This window comes from Lissotriton vulgaris, chromosome 3_1 (assembly GCF_964263255.1).
Source record: "Lissotriton vulgaris chromosome 3_1, aLisVul1.2, whole genome shotgun sequence".
Classification (NCBI taxonomy): domain Eukaryota; kingdom Metazoa; phylum Chordata; class Amphibia; order Caudata; family Salamandridae; genus Lissotriton; species Lissotriton vulgaris.
Window position 1 is genome coordinate 1681022129 of NC_141689.1, and position 21252 is coordinate 1681043380.

The following is a 21252-nucleotide window of genomic DNA, read 5'->3' on the forward strand; positions in this document are numbered from 1 at the left end:
GAGACCAGTCGTAGCCTGAATCTTCGCTAACTTCAATTTAAGGGTGCCATTATACCCTTCAACCAAACCTGCTGACTGGGGATGATTGGCGCTGTGGAATTTCTGTGTAATTCCAAGGCCCTTACACACACTCTTCATCACACTCCCCACAAACTCACTTCCGTTATCAGACCATACAATCCGTGGCATTCCATACCGAGGAAAGTATTCCTTCAGTAGGATTTTCGCGGTGGACAAAGCAGTGTTGTCTTTGAGAGGGTAGGCTTCGATCCATCGGGAGAATGCGCAAACCACAACTAAAACGTACTTCAGGTTATTGCATCGCTCCATATGAATGAAGTCTAGCTGAATCACCTCAAAGGGACATGAAGGGGGAGCAAAATGGCCAGGAGGTGTAGGAGTTCCCTTACCAGGATTGTACATCATACATATCATACAATTCTTAACCAATCTCTCAGCACACTTAGCGATACCATCATTCTTCCATACAGGGGACAACAACTTGCAGATACCTTTCGCACTAATATGTGCCAAGCCGTGTGCCATCGTCACAACAGCTAGTACATACGCATCCGGCAACATCCACCTCTTATTCTCCGACAAATCAATCCAACAACCATTCGCATCCAGCTTTCCCGTACTCTCTTTCCACTTCGTCTTTTCAGACTCAGTGGCCTCGTTCTGAATCGCTTTCACACTCTCGATAGTGTCCTCACACATACCAGTCTCTGTAGGCCACCTAACCGAACTCGTCACATACATTTTAGTGCTAAGATTCCGGGCAGTCTCCTTAGCAATCCCATCCGCAAACGCATTACCACGACCAACATCATCCGTCACCTTGCGGTGTGCACTACATTTAATAATCACCACCTGCTCGGGCAATGTAAGTGCATCCAAAAGATCATTCACGAGCTGTCCGTGCTGAATCTTCGAGCCATGCGATGTCATAAAACCTCTCTCTCTCCACAATCGCCCAAAACTGTGCGCAACACCAAATGCATACTGGCTGTCCGTAAACACATTCACCCGTTTCCCTTTCGACAACACGCACGCTCTAGTCAAAGCAATCAGCTCTGCCGCCTGAGCAGAGTTCTGATTCAATCTCGCAGTCTCCACAACAGTACTCAATGTCACCACAGCATACGCAGTCGTCACATCACCATTCAGCAACTTAAAACACGACCCATCCACATACAGGGTCCCATCGGGATCTTCCAATGGAGTATTTTTCAGGTCTACACGACCTTTTGTTTCCTCCTCAGTTCATAAGTAGCAGTCATGAGGTGCTACTTCGTCTGATTCCATACTGATTGGCAACAAAGTCGCCGGGTTCAGGACGTTGCAACGTTTTATTTGGATGTGACTTGCCAAAAGCGTCAACTCATACCCAGACAACCTTGCACTCCTCAGGTGTTGGGTTTTAGTACGATTCAAGAGAGTGTCAACTGCATGCGGAACCATCACCGTAGCATATTATCCATGACCAATCCTGCAGATTGTCGGATGGACACCGCAGCTGCCGCTGTTGCTCTCAAACAACTTGGCAATGCTCTAGCTACTGGGTCCAAGGTCAAGGAAAAATATGCACATGGACGTTGCTTACCGCCGAATTGTTGCGTCAAAACACTCAACGCACAACCTTCCCTCTTGTGAACGTATAGTGTAAACGGCTTACTGTAGTCAGGGGTACCTAACACAGGAGCCGAACACAACGCGTCACGTAGTTCAGAAAAACTTTTCTGACATTCTTCCGTCCATGGTAAAGGAGTTGGAACATCCTTGCACGTAAGAGCCACCAATGGTTTCGCTAGCAATGAAAAATTCGGGATCCATTGCCTGCAGTATGACGTGATACCTAAAAAGGCACGCACATCTCTCTGAGTTGTTGGCACAGTCATTCGAGCAATCGCTGCAATTCTCTCTGGGGTCAACCTTCTTCCCTCCTTTGACATTAAGTGACCTAGATAGGTTACTTCTTGGCAACAATATTGCAGTTTAGAAGGTGACACCTTGTGATGTAAGTCACAGAGATGCTGCAACAACGACACCGTAGCAAGTTTGCAAATGTCCTGAGTATCTGCAGCCACCAATAAGTCATCGACATATTGGATCAAGGCCGCACCGGCCGGAAACACAAACGCATCAAGTTGGCTCTTCAAGGCTTGGCTGTATATCGATGGACTCTCACAGTAGCCCTGAGGAGCGCATTTAAACCTAAAGCTGCGGCCACCAAGAGAGAAACCGAAAAGGTCCCTACTCACCTCAGCAATCAGAATGCTGAAGAAAGCATTCTTCAGATCGATCACTGAGAACCAAGAAGCAGAGGCTGGAATCAGAGTCAGTAGAGCCGTAATGTCAGGCACCACAGGGAACTGAGGAATCACAATTTTATTCACCTCCCGTAAATCGATAACAAAACGATAAACAGGGGGCTTTGATGGATCAGTGCGCTTCAGAATGGGCAGCACAGGGCTATTGCACACGTTTCCCCGAGTCTCCTCGATAACATCTTTCTCGATCAAATCGTAGATGATTGCTAACAGCGCTCGCTCACCATCAAGGGAGATACGATACTGGGGAATACGTGGCAATCGCACATTAGATTTCAAGTGAACAACATAAGGGGAGATGTCAAGCAGGCCCACGTCATTGGGACCTGTTGCCCACAAAGATTCAGGAAGAGAACTCAATTCCGGTGGAAGCTTGTCAATGGATCAGTACATAGGAGAGACAACTCTCTCACCCAATGTAAGCTTTACTCCCGCAGGAGAACAATACAAAGTTGCATACAGACGTTTTAGCAAATCCAGGCCCAAGAGATTTTCACCACAACCAGTAGTCAAAATCAAAGGAGCTTTCAGCTCACGAGGCCCAATTGTAAGAGGCAAAGGGCGCAAAACCGGATTGCTAACAGGGGCGCCAGAGAAACCAACGGAAACATTTGTTAAGCCAGACAAAGGTGCGCCAGGGAGTTTCGAATGCATGATGGAACTTTTCGCTGCACCAGTGTCCAACAGAAAAGGCTCAACGACGCCCGAGCTGGCAACTGTGACGTAAGGCCCTCTCTGATCAACCGGAACTGATACTACTCCCTCTCCTTGTCTATGGCTGTCCTAGTAATTACCGTCGTCAGTGTCCTGATCGACGTAATAATCGTCCACATTGTACTGCGCAGATCTTCCCTGCGACGATCCGCGCTGATCAAAACAATTATTAGAATCAGAAGAATTGGTAGAACGATCATTTTGAGCACCGCGACCTCTACCACGTGATGCCTGTTGAGGACCACTACGACCTCCTCTAGATGAATTACCACTATTTCGATCACGCAAAACTGGACAATCAAATTTCAAATGACCCTCTCCCCTACAATAGGCACACTGATTGTACCCTAATGTAGATCTCTGTGAAGAGGAGTCATTACGTGATTGCGACCTATTCGACTGAGACTGCGATCGATTCCGCTGTTGCGAATCATTCTGATTCGAACGTGGAGGATACGCTTGCTGCAACAACACTTTAGTTTTGAGTTCTTTTGTCTTTTTATCGGCACAATCATTTTCCTCTTTCTCTCTATTCTCATAGTATTGGGCCGTGGCCAATATTTGAGCAGAAGTGGAAACAGCCCACGCACTTTCTGAATTTCGTAATTTGTTGCTTAGGTCCGGCAACAAATTTGAGACAAACTTGTCCACAAACAATCGCTGACCTCCCTCAGTACCCATATCTTGACCACTGTGATCAATGAATGCCTCCTCAAATCTTGTAAAGAAATCAGAGACACTCTAATCCTTCTTTTGTTTGCAAGCGGACAGTTTGTCCCAATTCACCTTCATAGCTGGCATAAGCGTTTTCATAAGGGTAATAATTCTCTGGGGCAAAGCTGTAATTAGCTGTTCAGGCTTGACCCACCAACTTGTCGTGTATCCGCCGCTACAAGAGCAGCCCAATCACCACCTAATTCTGCTACATGATTTTCTTGACGAATTTTCGCCCAAACCAGTTGCGGAACTACGTTACCAAACAACATATCGATGTCAGCAAGATTCATTATCGTAGCATCTACTAACTGAGATAATTCTTTATAGTACCCTGCAGGATTCTTTCGAGGGTGAGGCAAAGATTGCTTCACCTGCAAAACTTCCGATCATTCCCATGGGAGGTGTATCCACACTCTCTGGAAATGTGGCAGGATCGGCGGAACTTGAGCAGCATCACCCGGCATCCACACTGGTGGAACTTCGCGCATGGGATACTGACCAGGCGCTGCTAGTGGTTCCTCAATGTCTTCTAAAAACAATGCCCGAGGCATTATAGAAGGACGAAAAGATAGTAACTGCTCGACAGCACGTCGAACATTGCTACCCACCATTATTCCGCTCGCAAACTGAAGCTGAAGATTAGTCAGAGCAGTCAATACATCGTCAGATGCATCAGCCGATATTTGGTCACGTAAAAGCTTGCACATTTCTTCAAACACGAACCTTTGTGTCGGTTAGTTGAATTGACAAAACGTATCAAGCACTATACGTGGAGGATTTCTAAGGGGGTATTTAATCCAACCCGTCGCCATATTATACAGCGAGTCACGTTCCCTACTACCGGGAAGCTGACTTCGCCTTTGAGGACCATCAGAACAAGCGGACTCAAGAACGGGTCCAAGAGAATTAAAGAAGTTAGCAGCAACAGAAGGGGTACGACGTCGAACAGATGGAGAAGAAGAGTAACACAACGGGGTAACAAGAGAAGCGTCAGGAACAGAAGAGACAGCAGGAGTAACCAGAACAGTAGGAGCAGCGGGAACAGGAGTATGGGGAAGTACAAGCGGGGGAGCAGTAGGGACAGGAGCAGGTAATGGAGCAGGAACAGGTTGAAGAACGGGGACAGGTTGTGGAACAGGAACAGGAGCAGGTGGAGGAACAGGGACAGGGGGAACCACTGGAGCTACGGTACCCTGTGCTTACGGAGGTGGTGACTTCAAGAGATAGGGCAACAAGGGGTCCTCTACTGATTCCTCCTTCTTATCTGTACCCGTCGGTAAAACGGGGTAACACTTATCTATAGTCATACGCTGCAATCTATCGAAAACTTCCTTCTCCTTTTCCTCCTTATCTCGCTGGAACTGCTCTACGTTTCTTACCGTTGTAACAATACCTTCTCTCTTATTACGTTTAATCTGCTTGATTTCTTTCTGCTTGGCTTCTTTACGCCACAACCGAAAGGAATCAAACATGGCCGGCCTTGCTTTTCTTTGGAACAATTTAGCTTCTAGATTATCTAAAATCGGGGTCTCAAAACTGCCATGAGGTGGCCAACTAAGGACACCGTCTTTTTTAGTGTAACGAACCCAACACTCATTGAATGTAATTGGACCCAAACTGTGTCTACTGTACAACTCATAAGTTGGAGTTCCAACCGGAGGTATCAGACACGAGTCCTCCAGTCAGGAATCCGCACCACAACTTCTGAAGCAACTGAACAAAGTACTACGGTCAGGCATCGTGCACACTAACTGAGTTTCACAAAAGTCAAGGGTTATAGGATTTACAATGTCCCTGCAAAGAGCAAAAACCCTCGTTTTTTGGCGACTGCAGACGTCAAATATCACAACAAAGAACAAAGTACTAAGAACCACAATGCAATGGAACCATGCAACAACTAAGCACCCACAACAAAGGACTCTGGGAGCGACCCACAAATACTTAACTCAAAGATCAATGGCGTCACCAGAAAGGCCCGTCAATCGTCTCGCTGTACCAAGGTCTACGCCAGGCGCCAAAACAGGTCTACAGTCAGGGCGGCAGTCCGTCGCAGCCGTCAGGAGGCGGGGATCTTCGCGGGAAAAGTCGTCGGGCCACTTGTTTCGACAACAGGATCGATGAAGCGGGGTGCACCTTCCCTCGCAGATTTCACACGAAGTTCCTCAAGATCGTCGGGCTTTGGACCGGTACCACTGATGCAGCCCCACGTTGGGCGCCAACTGAAGGACTGGGTTTTCCTAAGACCCAGCGGTGCCAGGGATAACACCTAAAACCTTCGTGGGTAACCTGTTCCGGCGTACAAATGACAGAGACACGGGACACTTCCTTCGGCGTCAAAGATTCGAGGTTTATTACTGCAGGGAACACAGAAGTCACAGGAAGTACAACACGTGTAGGTTCGAGGAGTCTGCTTCAACTTGTATTTGTGGATCGCTCCTTTTATACAGTTTTCGTGCATAGGATAACATGGTACACAAAGGTTTACAACTTGGTTCCCATCGTAAAGACCATAAGGGGTCGCTTTCATGTATTCAGGGCCCGGAACATAAGTACAGTAACGTTTGGTAGTTCCCAACTGTAAAAGCACATCTTCCCACCATTAGTACATTCCAATCAGCAGTAAACAAATCGAGGAAGAGACAGAAACAGGTGCAGAGGAAGACAGGACCAGTGAGCAGATCGAAAAGGGTGTAAAAGGGGTGGTATCGGGAAACACAAGCTGCAGGCATCAAAGGGGACGTGCCTAATGAATGCACAACTGAAACAATAGACCAGCACGGCAAGATGAGCCTCGAGCGGGGCCATCTGCCTTACAGTATCATCCCCCTCATCATAAAGACACTTTCAAAGGAAACGTGTCTTCCGCAAAAGTTTGGGAATCCCAGGGTCGCAAAGCGGACAGCGTCCGTTCGCTGGCTACTTGAGGGCAAGAAACAAAATGGATGCCGTATCTAAGATGGAACCCGTGGGTTCAGATGAAGAAACCCACGAAACAAACGAACGGTTTAGGCTAGCACAGCGAAAACGCGTACACCCACTAAACTCGTCATTTGCGGTTCATAGATACCAGACTCGACCATATTCGTGCGAGTCGAAAACACCACTTACAATTGTCACGGAACCTCAAGGGCAGGTACAGAATGGTGTTATTATCTGGTTGATGGTGGTCGATGTGAACCGAGCCTCATTGATGACATGATATCTAAGTTATTCTGTGCAGGAAAGTAAAACAGAGAGTGTTTGTGCATAAAGTAAATATTGACGTGCATGAAAGAGGCTGAGCAGTAGAGCTGAAGTGTAAGAGTCACATATGTTAATGTGGATGAAACTGAAAGTTGTATGCTTGTGAAAGTTGGTGTAGTTGCTCTTTGATGGCAAAGGAGTGTAATGGCGGGGTAAAAGGACATTGGGATGTGGCACATAGCTTTTACCGCTTTGGTAAAAGGGTTCTGGCCCTAAGGCACAAATGAATTAAATGCTGCATGGGTACAGGTAAAAATAAATCAGGTTCATTAAAGGTGTTTCATTTCAGATTACACACAGGAGACTCAAATGCACTGATCACTCAAGTGCAGGTTCGATATAGGTGACTTGAGTGCATGTTAGGCACCAGCAACTCAACTGGTGGTTGACATCCCTGTCTCGGGTGGACTGGTCAGATAACTTTAGTTTTGATTGAGTCCAGATTATTCAAATGAACTCGATAATCTGCAGTCTTCATCGAAAGGGTTTGTTTTGCAGTAATACGGGAGGCAGCTGTCAATTGAAATAAAAGCTTCTGGCCAATGGTCCGAAAAGGATCTGCTTTGAGAATGCATGAGAAGGGAAGGAACAAGCCCCAGCATAGCTTGTCCATTGAAAAAATAAGATATTAGGCTAGTTGTCTAAAATGGTTGCCATTGGGATACTCTGTACTTCAAATTCAATAATCAAAACGTTTCTGTATTCTTTAGAGGTGACCTCCATTTATGCTAATTTGTTACCGGAGAAGGTGGAGCCTCGAAATTTTGCCGCATGTCCTCTTACAGACAGATTTATGTACCAATGGATCCACATATTAAGGTGTTGTGAAACATCAGTCTGATCTATGGATGTTTCCAAGTGAAAACAGTCTGGGCTTATGATATACAGGGTTCTCTGAAAAGCTGCCTGTGCGTACCTCTATGCAAAGATTTGAATATAACACTCGTGTCTTAGAGACACCCCTTGTAAATTACATGATTTATGCAGTAGTGGGCATTAACTAATTCAAACTCTCCCGCTTATGTCAATTAAAATACAAAAAAATATCCCTGTTTGATTTTCACATACAGAACATTATGATACTATACCACATCTGTGGAATGGCTGTGTAATAACACTTGTTAGAGTAACTTTTCTTCCTTGTCTTTTTTTGGCTTTGAAGCCACAGTGCTATCTTTGAGTCAAATCGCATATCTTTTTTGTTTTTAAAGTTCAGGAATATAATTCTTCTGAAATGTTTGATAGCTGCTGCTGCCGTTTGTCATCAAAAAAACATATTTTCTGGCAACATCAAATGAAATCAATACATCTCCCTTTGTGATGATGCTGCGAGATGACACAAAGGCCACACGAGCACTGAGGATAGAGAAACAGCGGTCTTTTGATTCTTCAAAGGCCGTGTGCAGGTCAGACCCTTTGCTAAACAATCCCCAGCGGCCTTTGAAGGCCTGAGCTCCAAAGTCACTTTGTTGAGAGATCTGTGTAGCCTTCAGAGTGTGTCTACATTTGGAAACCAGCAGCGCTCTCCATGCAGAGCACACATTGTTCCTTGTTAACGAGCCTCGCGTGTCCTCAAGCTTGCTGTTATTTGATTTCTTTGGTGATTTGTTCCTAATCTTCAGTTTTTAATTTGCAGCTGCAGGATTTGCGACAGACTGACCACGGGGCTCATTTACCGCGAAGCCGAGGAGTATTAACAGCCCCCTTCCGGTTGCAAACATCCTTTTAAGTCGATGTTTCGCAGAATCCACAGCATAGCTCCCTGATTTATATGTCCCAGTGTAGGGTCGTGCTCACACACATATCCCAGAATCGATCTGAAATGACCTTGAATATCAAGCTCTCGACCCATGGATTTAAAGCCTTGCCCCACGGTGCTGATGTGTGTCACATCAGCCAAAATACAGATGTGCTGCTGCTCGCAGTTCACGAGGCTCATGAAATATACCTTTCTCTTCCCAACATATTGCTGTCTCTAAGTGATGAATCTGCAGAGCAAGCTGGCAACTTTAAATCATGTAGAAGATGAATTCATGTTTTATATATATATAGCCTTGAGGGGCAATATACAGCATGCACATAAATATTGGTGAAGCATATCTGTGTGCCCAGATGGTGAGGACTGCAATTTATGCTGGGGAGCCAACATCTGTGCTCCAGTGTCTGAGTCTATTTGTTATAATTTAATACGCTCATCAAGTGAGGAAAATCATAAAAGGCGAGAAGCCCTGATAAATCCAGAGTATGGTTCCTATATTTCCTATTTGGTGGTTCAATACGAGTTTCATTACCTCTCAAGGCATGTTGTTATTTTCTTACGTTTCTTATTCATCACTTCATATCCTTGTCAGATCTCATGAAAAAGGAGCATTCTGACCTTATGGAGGCAGAGAATATCAATAGCATATTCGCAAAGGCTTAAGCCGCCAATATGAACCTCCGTTGGAGACGCGGGTCCGCGCGCTCCAATATGAGTGACATGGAACATTGCATGATATCCTCCTTCCTTTGATCACTTGATGGCAATATCGAAGAAGAGAAGGTCACGGAGAAGGGTGGCACATCAGTACTGATACATATACCTACACATATCAGGAAAAATAGCTCAAATAACCAATTGTGGGCTTTCCATAGCTTTGTTGTAAATAGGTAGAGTATTCATTTTTTTTATTTTGGTCTCCAAATGCCATTAGTTTGATTTGTGACACTTGTAAATGTCACGAAACAGGTTAGTTACCATATAGTGTATGAATGAAGACCTTTTATATTGTGGTAAGAGGAATATGCACAGGCTAAAGGTTCAAGCGCAGAAATCGTGCGAAATTTCAAAAACCTTTTTATGCTCATAAAGCTTTTTCGCTTGAGTGCACAGTAGATTTGGACATTAACAGGTTATACAGGAACACCTGATGTAGCCTGCTTTTACATTGCATATATTTAAAAAAAATGGTGCATTTTCTGTTACACCTCTCCCTGACATTGATATAAATAACATACAGTACTTTGATGTATGACCTTAAGTAAATTCCTGGTTCAGGAAATCTATAATCCAGATGCACACAATCAGTCGCATAACAGAAACTCAGGAGAGGTTTGAGAGACCTGAGAAAAGGGCGCCTTCTGAACACGTTGACAGTGATTGATGATGATTTACTTTTTTATTAATTTCTGTTGAAGCAGTACAAAACAGGGTGAAACACAAGAAATGCATCAAGGCTATCAAACTCTGGAACACTCACTATAAAACCAATCTTCAAATGCGGAAAAAGCAATTCACTTTGCAATAGTTTTTATGAAGTCACATATGCAATGAACAGAACAAAGGGCCGGATGTAGGTCGGTCGGTAACGGCCGAAAATCTGTATTTTCGGCCGTTACCGACCGAGATTCACAAAATGGTATGTAGGGCCACATATTTTACAGATTCGGTAAATTTACCGATCGGTAAATTTACCGAATCTGTAAAATACCGAATCGGTATTTTTACCGATTCGGTAACAATGAGATGTAGGTGGGACTCTTCTGAGTCCCACAAGCCTTACAGAATCGGTATTTTACCATGAAGTCCAACTTCATGGTAAAATACCGATTCCGGTGTGCATGCACATGTGTGCATGCACACCTGTGCCATATGACAGGCAGACCTGCCCTTAGGGCAGGTATGCCTGCCACATGGCCCCCGAATCTTATTTGGGGGTGCTAGAGGGTGTCAAAGTGACACCCCCTGCACCCTTGTCAAAATCGGTATTTACCGATTCGGTAAATACCGACCGGTAATGCCCCATTCATTCCTATGGGCTTCAAAGCCCATAGGAATGAATGGGGCTTTACCGGTCGGTATTTACCGATACGGTAAATACAGATATTTACCGATTCGGTAAAAGGAACATCTGGATGTTCCTACATATCCACCCCTTAGATTTACCGATTTTTAATTACCGAATCGGTAGAATTCGGTAATTAAAAATCGGTAAATCTATTTTACCTACATCTGGGCCCCAGTGCAATGAGTCAGAACTAGAAAAACGACTATAGATTGTCCACAAAATCAGAATCGCCTGCCTTTCTACCACGTTGTCTTTTGCACATCCACAGAGCCTGCCCATGACTACAATATTACGAGAAAGGAGGCACTGGAACAAACAAGCATCGGCAAAGCCAAAAGATCTCGACTTAGAGACCAAATGGCTTTGCCAATATTTTGGCAGATATGCAGGGTGTGGGGAAGCAAGCAACATGGAGTGCAGAAATAGCCACATGATGGGCCAGAGAAGCACACAAGTGAGAAGGCACAGCAAGGAGAGCAAAGATCGCAGAAAAGGACATTGACAAGAGAAAGAAACAGAAGGGCGGGAAGTGGGGAGAGATACACAGTGGAATAAGAGAGCAAGCTGAAGAATGGGGCACAGAAGCAAACAGGTGAGAGACACCAGCACAATTGCAGGTGTGAGACACACAGGAGGGATCTACAGAGCGTCATCCCACTGCTCTGCGAGATGAAATAAGAAAATGACAATACCTTTGTTATTATTGTTTTCTTTTTCTTTGCTTAAGGGCTGGATTAGGGCTCGATGGGGCTGGGGTCGGAGCCTGGGAGGAGTGGTGAATGCACACTCTCAAAGTGCGCATGACTGCTTGGCTAGCCGTCTTGTCCTGGCCAAAGCTTCATGCGCACTTAGCATGTTCTCCACCAGGCTGCTTTACACAGCCTGGTGGCGCACATGCCCAGGCTCCCAGTCCCATCTGAGCACCGAACAACACTGCTCAGACCAATCACAATGCTGCATTGCAGCGCTGTGATTGGCTTAGGGGAACTAGGTCCTTCCTGGTTCCGGACTTGCCACAAAGATAAGGAACACAGAGAGACGGCGGCCGCCGAAAGGTAAGTGGTTTTTTGTTGTTGCTTTTTTTCAGACCCACCACACCTCCACCCCATATCCCTCGCCACCATCTAATCTACAAGAAACAAGTAGTTCACTTAAAGACGGGGCAAGGTTTAAAAAGCCAGTCAGAGAGATGGGAAAGAGAGTATGCTCCAGGGGAGGACAAACACAAAATTGACAAGTTTCAACACAAAAAATATTGAATGAGAAGCAACTGACAATAAAGCCAACCAATGATAAACAATGCACGGTGTACCCACGTTAACTCTCTTTAAGCCCACAATCGGTCTTTTACAAATGTCTGGCAGGCTTAACCAGACACGCTTCAACACGGAAAGCCATCAACGTGAAAAGTAATTAATTTATCCAAAAGAAGTATTTACTGTCATTTGATAACATCGGTTGTTAAACAGTGTTATCTTGAGATGAGTCTTCGAAACAAATGTTACAGAAGTGATGCAGACGTTTAGCTGTGACAATAGTTTCTCTGGTTTCTGGCAGGTTCAAAAAGAATTGTTTGTTGCACAATCGATTTGGTCACAATCACAACAACTTTCATACTGCAGTGGATTTGCATCAGTTGCCTTTTCACTGTCGGTGAAACTCCCACTTGCTCTCTCCTCACCAGCTCATGTATACACGCTGTCTCATGCACAAACTTGCTCCTGGCCCGGTCTGAGCCAGCGTGTGCCCAATGAAATGTGCTGTAACACATAGTGCCCTGAAGTAAGCTACTGATCTATTAAGCAACAAGATCAGTGATGTACCATATGTTTACACCGGATTAAGGAATTCACAGAAACTACATGAACACACACCAAGGATTGATTAAAGTACACTGGTGATGTATCTTTTAAACTGACAGTAACTTAACACTGACCTAAGGTGGTGTCGTCATTATTAAATGCAATTGCAAAACAAGTACGTACCATGATGTGAAGTTACACATATCACATGATTGGCTAGTGAGACCTTGTCAGTTGCTCTTTGGATGTGGAACCATGAAAATGTAGTGTGGTTTGGCAATGGTTTGGAAAATGGCGGCCGGTTCCAAACTGACTGAGAAGACTAAGATCATGCATATAAATTTGTGAGAATTTAGGTTGTTGGATGACTGAGGTATGAGCCCTGGTCAAGCAGCAACCACAATCCTTGTCAGGGTGAGGCACAAGCCAACTCTAAATTAACATGTGCTAAACCCACTGGTAGCTTGGCACAGACTAGCCAGACTTAACTCAGAGGCAATGTGTAACGCAATTGAGCAACACTTCAAACAGTAATAAAGTGAAAAACATTAAACAAAAAGGATCCCACATCAAAATAGAAAATTAGAATAATTTGTAATCAATAAAAAAAGACCAAAATGACAAAAATACAATCAGTAGAAGCAGAGAGCTGTGATTTTAAAGATGTTAGGGAAAATGGTGGCAAGAAGCAAAAATTTCGAACTGTGGCTATCTGGTCGTGCCGTACCAGAACAAAGTCGCAAATTCAGGCCGACCACAATGAAGTGATGGCTGGTACAGGAATCAAGTTAGGCCTACTGAACAAAGTACCTTAAATCCTGGCTTGTGGAGCATTCTGAGAGTCCATGTCAAAGATCAATCGAGCAGCCGAAGCGTTGCTTCTGTTCCGAGGTGTAGCAAGACTGAGATGCAAAGTTCTGCGTTATCGTTGAGGATCCCTTTGACAAGGGCTTGTGATGGGAAATCTGTCATTGAGGATGCTTTCCCAGTCAGGGTGACGTCTGTTTCGAAAGAGCCGCGAGGCAGCATGTGGAGTCCTTTGTCGTAAGGACTGAGGAATGCGAGGACCTGCGCAGATGTAGCATTGCACAGCAGCAGTTCCTAAGGGGCTGTGGGCTATGGAGGCAATGCCGGTCCTTGTGATAGGTAAAATCCACACAGCAGCTGTGATGCCGCAACTCTTCTTAGGGTTGCACACTGCAGTAGAGGAGATGCTTCAGTTCAGCAGGATCCACAGAGGCTGAAGAAGCCCCTTGGGCCCACTTCCAAGTGTTCAGGACTGGGGTGGCACCACATAGCAGGGTGGACTTACAGTTGGCAGAGTTCAGGTGATGGGATCAACTTTGTTGGAGACTTCTGTCCTGCAGGCACACTCAGGAGGCCAGCCAGCTAGCCCTTGGAGTCACTTTGGGGTCCTGGGTTGAACATATGTATGTCCAGTCCTCATACAGGCAAGTGGGCAGCAGGCTTCCGATCAGCACTGCAGGGCAGTAGTCCTTCAGAGCAGAAGTCCAGCAGAGTGACAGCAGCAGAGCAGTCCCAGTCCTTCTTCCTGGTAGAGTATCCACAGGGCCAGAAGTGTACTGAAGAGTTGGTGTATTAGGTCCAGTAGTTATACCCAGTTGTACCTTTGAAGTAAGGAGAAGCTTCTAGAGGCATGCATCTGTAGTGCACAGGTGTCATGTCTTCCTGGCTATGGTTCCAAACTTGATACAGGGGGTATGCTGCCTTTTGTGTGGAGGCAGGACACAGCCTATTCGAGTGTAAGTAGGGCTGTGCCCAGCTCCTCCCTCTTATCCTGTTAATGATGGCCCATCCAGATACACCTAAGCTCCCAATTGTGTGTGGCCGTCTAAGAAGAATAAACAACTCCCAACTGTCAGGTACACCTACTCATGAGACCCAGAGACAGGCTACGGGCACCAAATGGCTAAGGCAGAAAAATGCCAACTTTCCAAAAGTGCTATTTTCAAAATTGTAATTTAAAATTCAACTTTACCATAAGTTAGGATCTTTCATTACAATTCCGAAGGCACCAAACAGTTTATCAATTGTTGTAAGGGAACTCTAGTGCTATCCCAGTGCTTTCCTATGAGATAGGTAGGGCTTGCAATAGTGAAAAATGAATTTGAGTTTTTTACTATCAGGATATTTAAAACTAGAAAGTACATTTCCTACTTTTTAAGTACATTGCACCCTGCTCCTGCGCTGTCTTATATATAAGTCACCCGCGGGGTGACTTATATATATTAAAAAGGAGGGCTTAGGCCTTACAAAAGGCTTATTTTTCCAGATCAAAAAGGCAGTTTGAATCTGCAGTCAGGCTGCAATAGCAGACCTGAGGCATGTTTGCAGGGCTATTGAGTGAATGCCACAATTTGTACTGCAGGCCAACTGGAAGGATTTAATTTACAGGCCTTGGGAACAGGTAGTGCCACTTTACTAGGGACCTACGAGTAAATGACATATGTCAATTGGGTATTAGCTATTCTGTCATGTTTTAAGGGGAGAGCACAATGACTTTAGCATGGGTTGAAAGTGGTAATGTGTGCAGAATCCTAAGGCCAGCAAAAACAGAGTCAGCAAAACAAGAGGGCTGAAGGCAAAAAATTAGGGCAAACACCATGCCAAAGGTCTATCAATCTTTGTCCTGTTTTTGCCGGTACAAGCACCCTTGATGCAGTGAATGTTGGCTCACAATAATCCATATTCAATTGGCTAAGCCTCAGGCAGAATCCAGCCTGGGAATCAATCTGTAATTGGCTGAAATTGTGTGATAATCAATAGGTGGCCTGGGGGCACAAAGCACAAGATGTTCTAAGATAGGTTTAGCAAAATGTGGTCACAACTTGAACACTGACATTATGTTATTTTGCAAACCAACCTATGTACTAATAGGCTAGTTCAGAAACTGTTGAAACACAGTGTGTTACAATTTGGTCTACCTCATGAATATTAATGAGGTTCTTTGCAAATTACGATCCACTATGATTTGCTGGCATCAGAGGGATGGTGGCGATAGGTTCAGCAGACCACCATGTCTGTGATTACTTTTAAATAAAGCAATCTTTGTTTTGTAAATGCAGCCTGTTTTCCTTAAAAGAAAACTGGATGCATTTAAAAATAAATTAATCATTTTTAAAACTATTATTTAAGAGCAGTCATTGCCGACTACAAAAAGGATTATTTAATCATTCATTAGTGGCAGGTGTCCTTTTGGGGGCTTCTTCTCTTTTGTGAACTTGTTACCACTACTGTTCAGTAGTTGGTAAAATATTAATGTTTTGCAACCAGATTTCAGTTGCAGTGGAACAGCATCAAGGTTAGTGGCGTAGAATGCAATAGAATAGAGAGCAGTGATGTACAGTGGAGTGCCGTATCATGCAATAGTGCAGAGTGGAACAGCGCAGAGTGGAGTGGCACAAAGTGGAGTGGTGTAGACTGGAGTGGCAAAGAGTGGAGTGGTGTAGAGTGTAGTAGTGTAGAGTGGAATAGAGTACAGTGGAGTGTTGTAGAATGGAGTTTGGTAGAGTAGAGTGGGGAGAGTGTAGTGGCACACAGTGTAATAGTGTAGAGTGGAGAGGCACAGATAATGTGTTCATATTTATATATATAAATATATATTTTTTCAACAAAAGAACCCTGCAAGGCTCCCATCGGTGAACCAGACGTTCCACAACACAGACGGAGTCCACGAAGATTTCTTCTTTTTAGAGGTACTTTATTATAACAACACCATTAGTGTAATGTGTAAGGACGGTCAACTCATTTCGGCGGATGCCTTCAACTGGACCATATATATATATATATATATATATATATTTTTTTTTTTTTCACGGAAAAAACCATGGGTTATAGACCATATATAGTTAGGGATTAGCATTTACAAAACCTTATTTTACTCACACAAAACCATTGAAATTCGCATATATAGTTAGTTGCACTAACTATATATCGCGCACCCACAATCCACTGCTGATGATGTCACATATTACATCATTCATGACATGGTCAGTGACATCACTGATGACATCTCAAATGACATCACTGATGACATCACTGATGACAACATCCAGTGACTGTATGTTTCTGTAAAGTTAAAATATGTCTTACATATTGAAGAAGGAGTGGATGTATAAGTGTCTGGATGAAGGATTTAGTAGGTGCATGACTGACTGTATGAGTGAGTGATTAAATGTGTCTCACTGAGTGCATGGGTTAGTGACTAAACTGTCTTAATTTGTGCATCATTATGTCTGTTGTTCTGTAAACTGCTGCATGTGTTGATCAGTAGCTATATGAGTAACTATATGGGTTATTGATTGGTTGCCCAAGAATTTGTATGGGAGACTGAGTGTGTGTGTGGGTGGCTGGGAGGTGTATGACTCTGTGCATAGATGTGTGAGCAGTTGATTCACTAGATGTATGGGTTCAAAAGTGCATGTGGAAACAGCTGTATGGGCGGTTGACTGTGTGCATGAGTGTATTGGTGAGTGAATGGATATCTCAGTGCTACATGTCAAAGTAAGTACATATGTAAAACACAGTACATGTGAGAGTTGACATATATAAATAACTGTGCATAAGAGCCAGTAAATGTGTGAGTGGCTGTATGGATCATTGTGAACTTGTATCATGGATTGTATAAGAGAGTAAATATGTGTTAGTATATGTTTGAATAAGTAAGGTGTATATGACTGTATAGTTGAAGAAATGGAGGTGTGATTGATTCTTTGCATGACTGACTAGGTGTGTGAGTAACTCCATGGATGAGTGACAGTCTGTGAGTGTCTGTTTACACTGATTGTATCTAAGGTTATATTAGAGTCTGAAGAGGTTCATTGTATTATCACATAAATGATATCATCAGTGATGTGATCAGTAATGTCAAATGAGATGTCATCAGTGATGTCATCAGTGATGTCATTTTAGATGTCATCAGTGATGTCATCAGTGATGTCATTTGAGATGTCATCAGTGATGTCACTGACCATGTCATGAATGATGTAATATGTGACATCATCAGCAGTGGATTGCGGGTGTGCGATATATAGTTAATGCAACTAACTATATATGCGAATTTCAATGGTTTTGTGTGAGTAAAATAAGGTTTTGTAAATGCTAATCCCTAACTATATATGGTCTATAACCTAGGGTTTTTTCAGTGAATTTTCAAGGTTTTGTAAATGCTAATTCCTAACTATATATGGTCTATAACCTATGGTTTTTTCAGTGAATTTCAATGTTTTTTTTATTGCAAATATCAAAATCTGTAAAATGTATTATTCTTTTAAATGAAACATATATTTTATATGTTTTTAATATGATTTGTTTATGCATCTGCTAAACCCTGACCTCTTAATAGTGCACTGTGGTGGAAATGATTTTGGGACTATGACTGGGGTTGGTCTGGAAATGCTTTTAAAGGACACCTTTCATCAATTGATGACACTTTTTCCCCAAACTCCCTTGGTATATTCCAATATATGCCAAAGACAGAAATGGAAGTGGTCCAACCAATTTATTCCACAATTTGAGAAAGCACGGAAACATGTGAATAAATCTGTTTCTGCTTACATGAGAGACTTTAGAATGGGTTTAATATACAACAATAACTTGCGTTACAACATGCAAGACATCTACAGAGGAGATGGTGTGCACTTCTCCGATGAGGGGAATAGAATACTCCATCTGAATTTAAAACTGTGCATTGGAACCTACTTGTAGGTACCTAAATTAGCCACAGAACTCAATAGCTCTTTTCAGAGCTACCCTACCTCTGATCATTCAAAACATTTTTCTTTTTGTAACTTTTTTCACTATTTTTCACCAAAGTACGCTCCCCGGCTCGCTTACCGGTGCGCGTACCGGGCGCTCCCCACGCAAATTTTTTATTTATATTTTTTGCCTATATGAGCGTCCTAAGCCCCCCTCAGAAAACCTAGAGGGTCAGAAAGTGTCTACCGTGCCCCCTTCTACCCATTCCGAACATTGTTTCCCCTCCATCTTGTGTCTCAATTCTACCGATACACAAAATGGAGGACTCCCGTAACGCTGCCGGTACGCGTACCGGGGCGCGCACCGGTGAGCGCTCGCAAAAAAAGGTGGGAAAGTAATTTACAGAAAAACCACTGCAGACACTTTCATCAAATATAGAATAGGCCCTACTACATAGCAGTCCCTACCATTTACCCAAATTTGATGAAATCCAATTGAGAAAATTATGCTGTAGGCCTGACTGAATATCCTGAGGTAAATTACATGACAAAAACACATATGAAGTGTTAGAATTGACAACCAATTAAAATCTTACTTTCATTTTCTACTATTATTTCAAGACATTTGATTGGTTATGTACCTGAATATATATAAATAAAGAGAGAGAAACACAGCCATTTTGACTACTACTTCCTGAAGTACATTTCAAGAGCATTTTCACTGTCAACTTTAACTTCTTTTTCAAAGGTAAGATATAATTTATAAAATTTGAAAGGAGAACTATGTTATGCACTTTAAATTAATTTAGGAAAACATTTTCAGATAGTTACGTACTGTACCTCTATAAGAGTTAGTCATTGAGAAAGACTTAATTATTAAAATTTTTGATTGAGTTAGGCTTCTGTGGTATAATTATGAATTTACTTATGCTTCAACACAGGCACTTTTTAATAGTTCTACTTCCTGCCTGAAACCATGCACTGCCCAAAGATTACTTCACTGTTAAAAACTCACAAATACCTGTCTGAACTTAAACCCAACAGTGCCCTATCTCCACTGATATATTTTTTTTAATGCAATTTACAGCAAGAAAATGGAAGCAAAGCAAAAAGAAAATACAATTTCATTTGAAATTAAGATTGAAAGCAATCCAAACCAAGAAAAAGAAGAACTAGACTTTATGGATGAAACAGTAGACCAAGAATTATTAAAATGTGCAGAAGAATGTGATTCTTGGGATGAAAAGGAGGACATTCCTGATGATTTAATGTTACAAATTCTCTTAGATTTTGAAAAATCAGAACAATAAATTTAAATTTTAAAAGTTAAAATTGTTTGAGACATTATTCTTTTTAATTTGAAAATTATGAAATAGTACCCAAAAAGATAAAATATAAACTAAGACTTAAAATATACTGTGCAACTTTTTTGTGTTACATAGTAAGTTTGCTCATAGTTACTTCCTTTCTCCCACTATATTATCTCCAATGTGTATTTAACATCTCTTTATCATCTCCTGCCTCCATGTTCTTTCTGCTTTCCTCACAGACTATGCTATGAATTCCATATACCACAATAACTTCTGAAACAACATGCAAGATATCTACGAACGAAACGGTGTATATTTATTTTTAGACTCTACATTGGTACCTACATGTTGGTACTTAAATAAAAAATAAAAAAAATACAACAAAAAGAACAATCAATAAACATACAATATTTGAACATTCTTTCATTCTTTTTTCCCTATATTACGTTCCCCGGACCGCTTCCCGGTGCGCGTTCCGGGCGCTCCCCCCGCAAAAAAAACGAAAATATATATATATTTTTTGCCCCGCGGGGCCCTTTTAAAGCCCCCTCATCAAACCTCGGGGGTCAGGGAGGATGTACTCTGCCCCCTTATGCTCATTTCCCCCTTCGTTTTTGCCACCTCTTGTGTCTCGATCCTACCGAGAAACTGCTCGGATGAGGAGGAGTACGCTCAGGCAAAGGAGGAAGCCAAAAAAAGATTCCAGAATAGAGGATACTCCCACAATGTGTTAAACGTTGCTGAGGAGAAATCCAAAAAAATCCGAAGAGAAGAACTTTTGGTAGTGAAACCGGTACAAAAACAAAATGAAATCCCCAGAATGATCACAACTTTTAATGTGAAATCAGGAAGGATTATGCATATATTCCCAAAAAATTGGCATATCCTTGGCACTGATCACATTATGAAAAAAGTCCTACCAGAGCGACCTGTTATCACATACAGGCGCAGTCAATCGCTGGCGGACCATCTTGTCCATAGTCATTTTACGTCCACAAGTCTGTGCAACTCTCAAAATCAAAAGGATTTTTCCCATGTCGAGGCTGTAAGGCCTGTAAAAACAGCAAAACAACAAAAACATACCCAGGTAGAACCGATGAAAATGAGCCAGAGAAAACCATCAAAAAATTACTCAACTGTAACTCAGAGTACACAATCTATTGCCTCCTCTGTCCATGTGGGAAACTCTATATAGGCAGTACTATCAAGCCTACAAAGATGCGAATCCTTGAACACATGCGGGAAATTGCGAATAAAGACAAGTCGTACCCTGTGGCATGACATTTCGCAGAACTCCACCAAAGCGACAGGGATCTGCTCAGCTTTTACTGTATAGACCAGGTGGAACGTACCGAAAGAGGAGGAGATAGGGAAAAATCACTTCGTACTCTAGAATCAAAATATATCATCGGCTTAAAAACAATGGCCCCCTGGGGATTAAATAATAATGAGGAGATGTGGGTACATTTGTAGACACAAATATGTCTCCATTCCAGCAACCATATTGGTAAGAACATCATTAACTCAATAACATAACCGTGTAAGTACACGTTAGCGAAATACTGATACAAGGTTTTCAACTGTTTCGA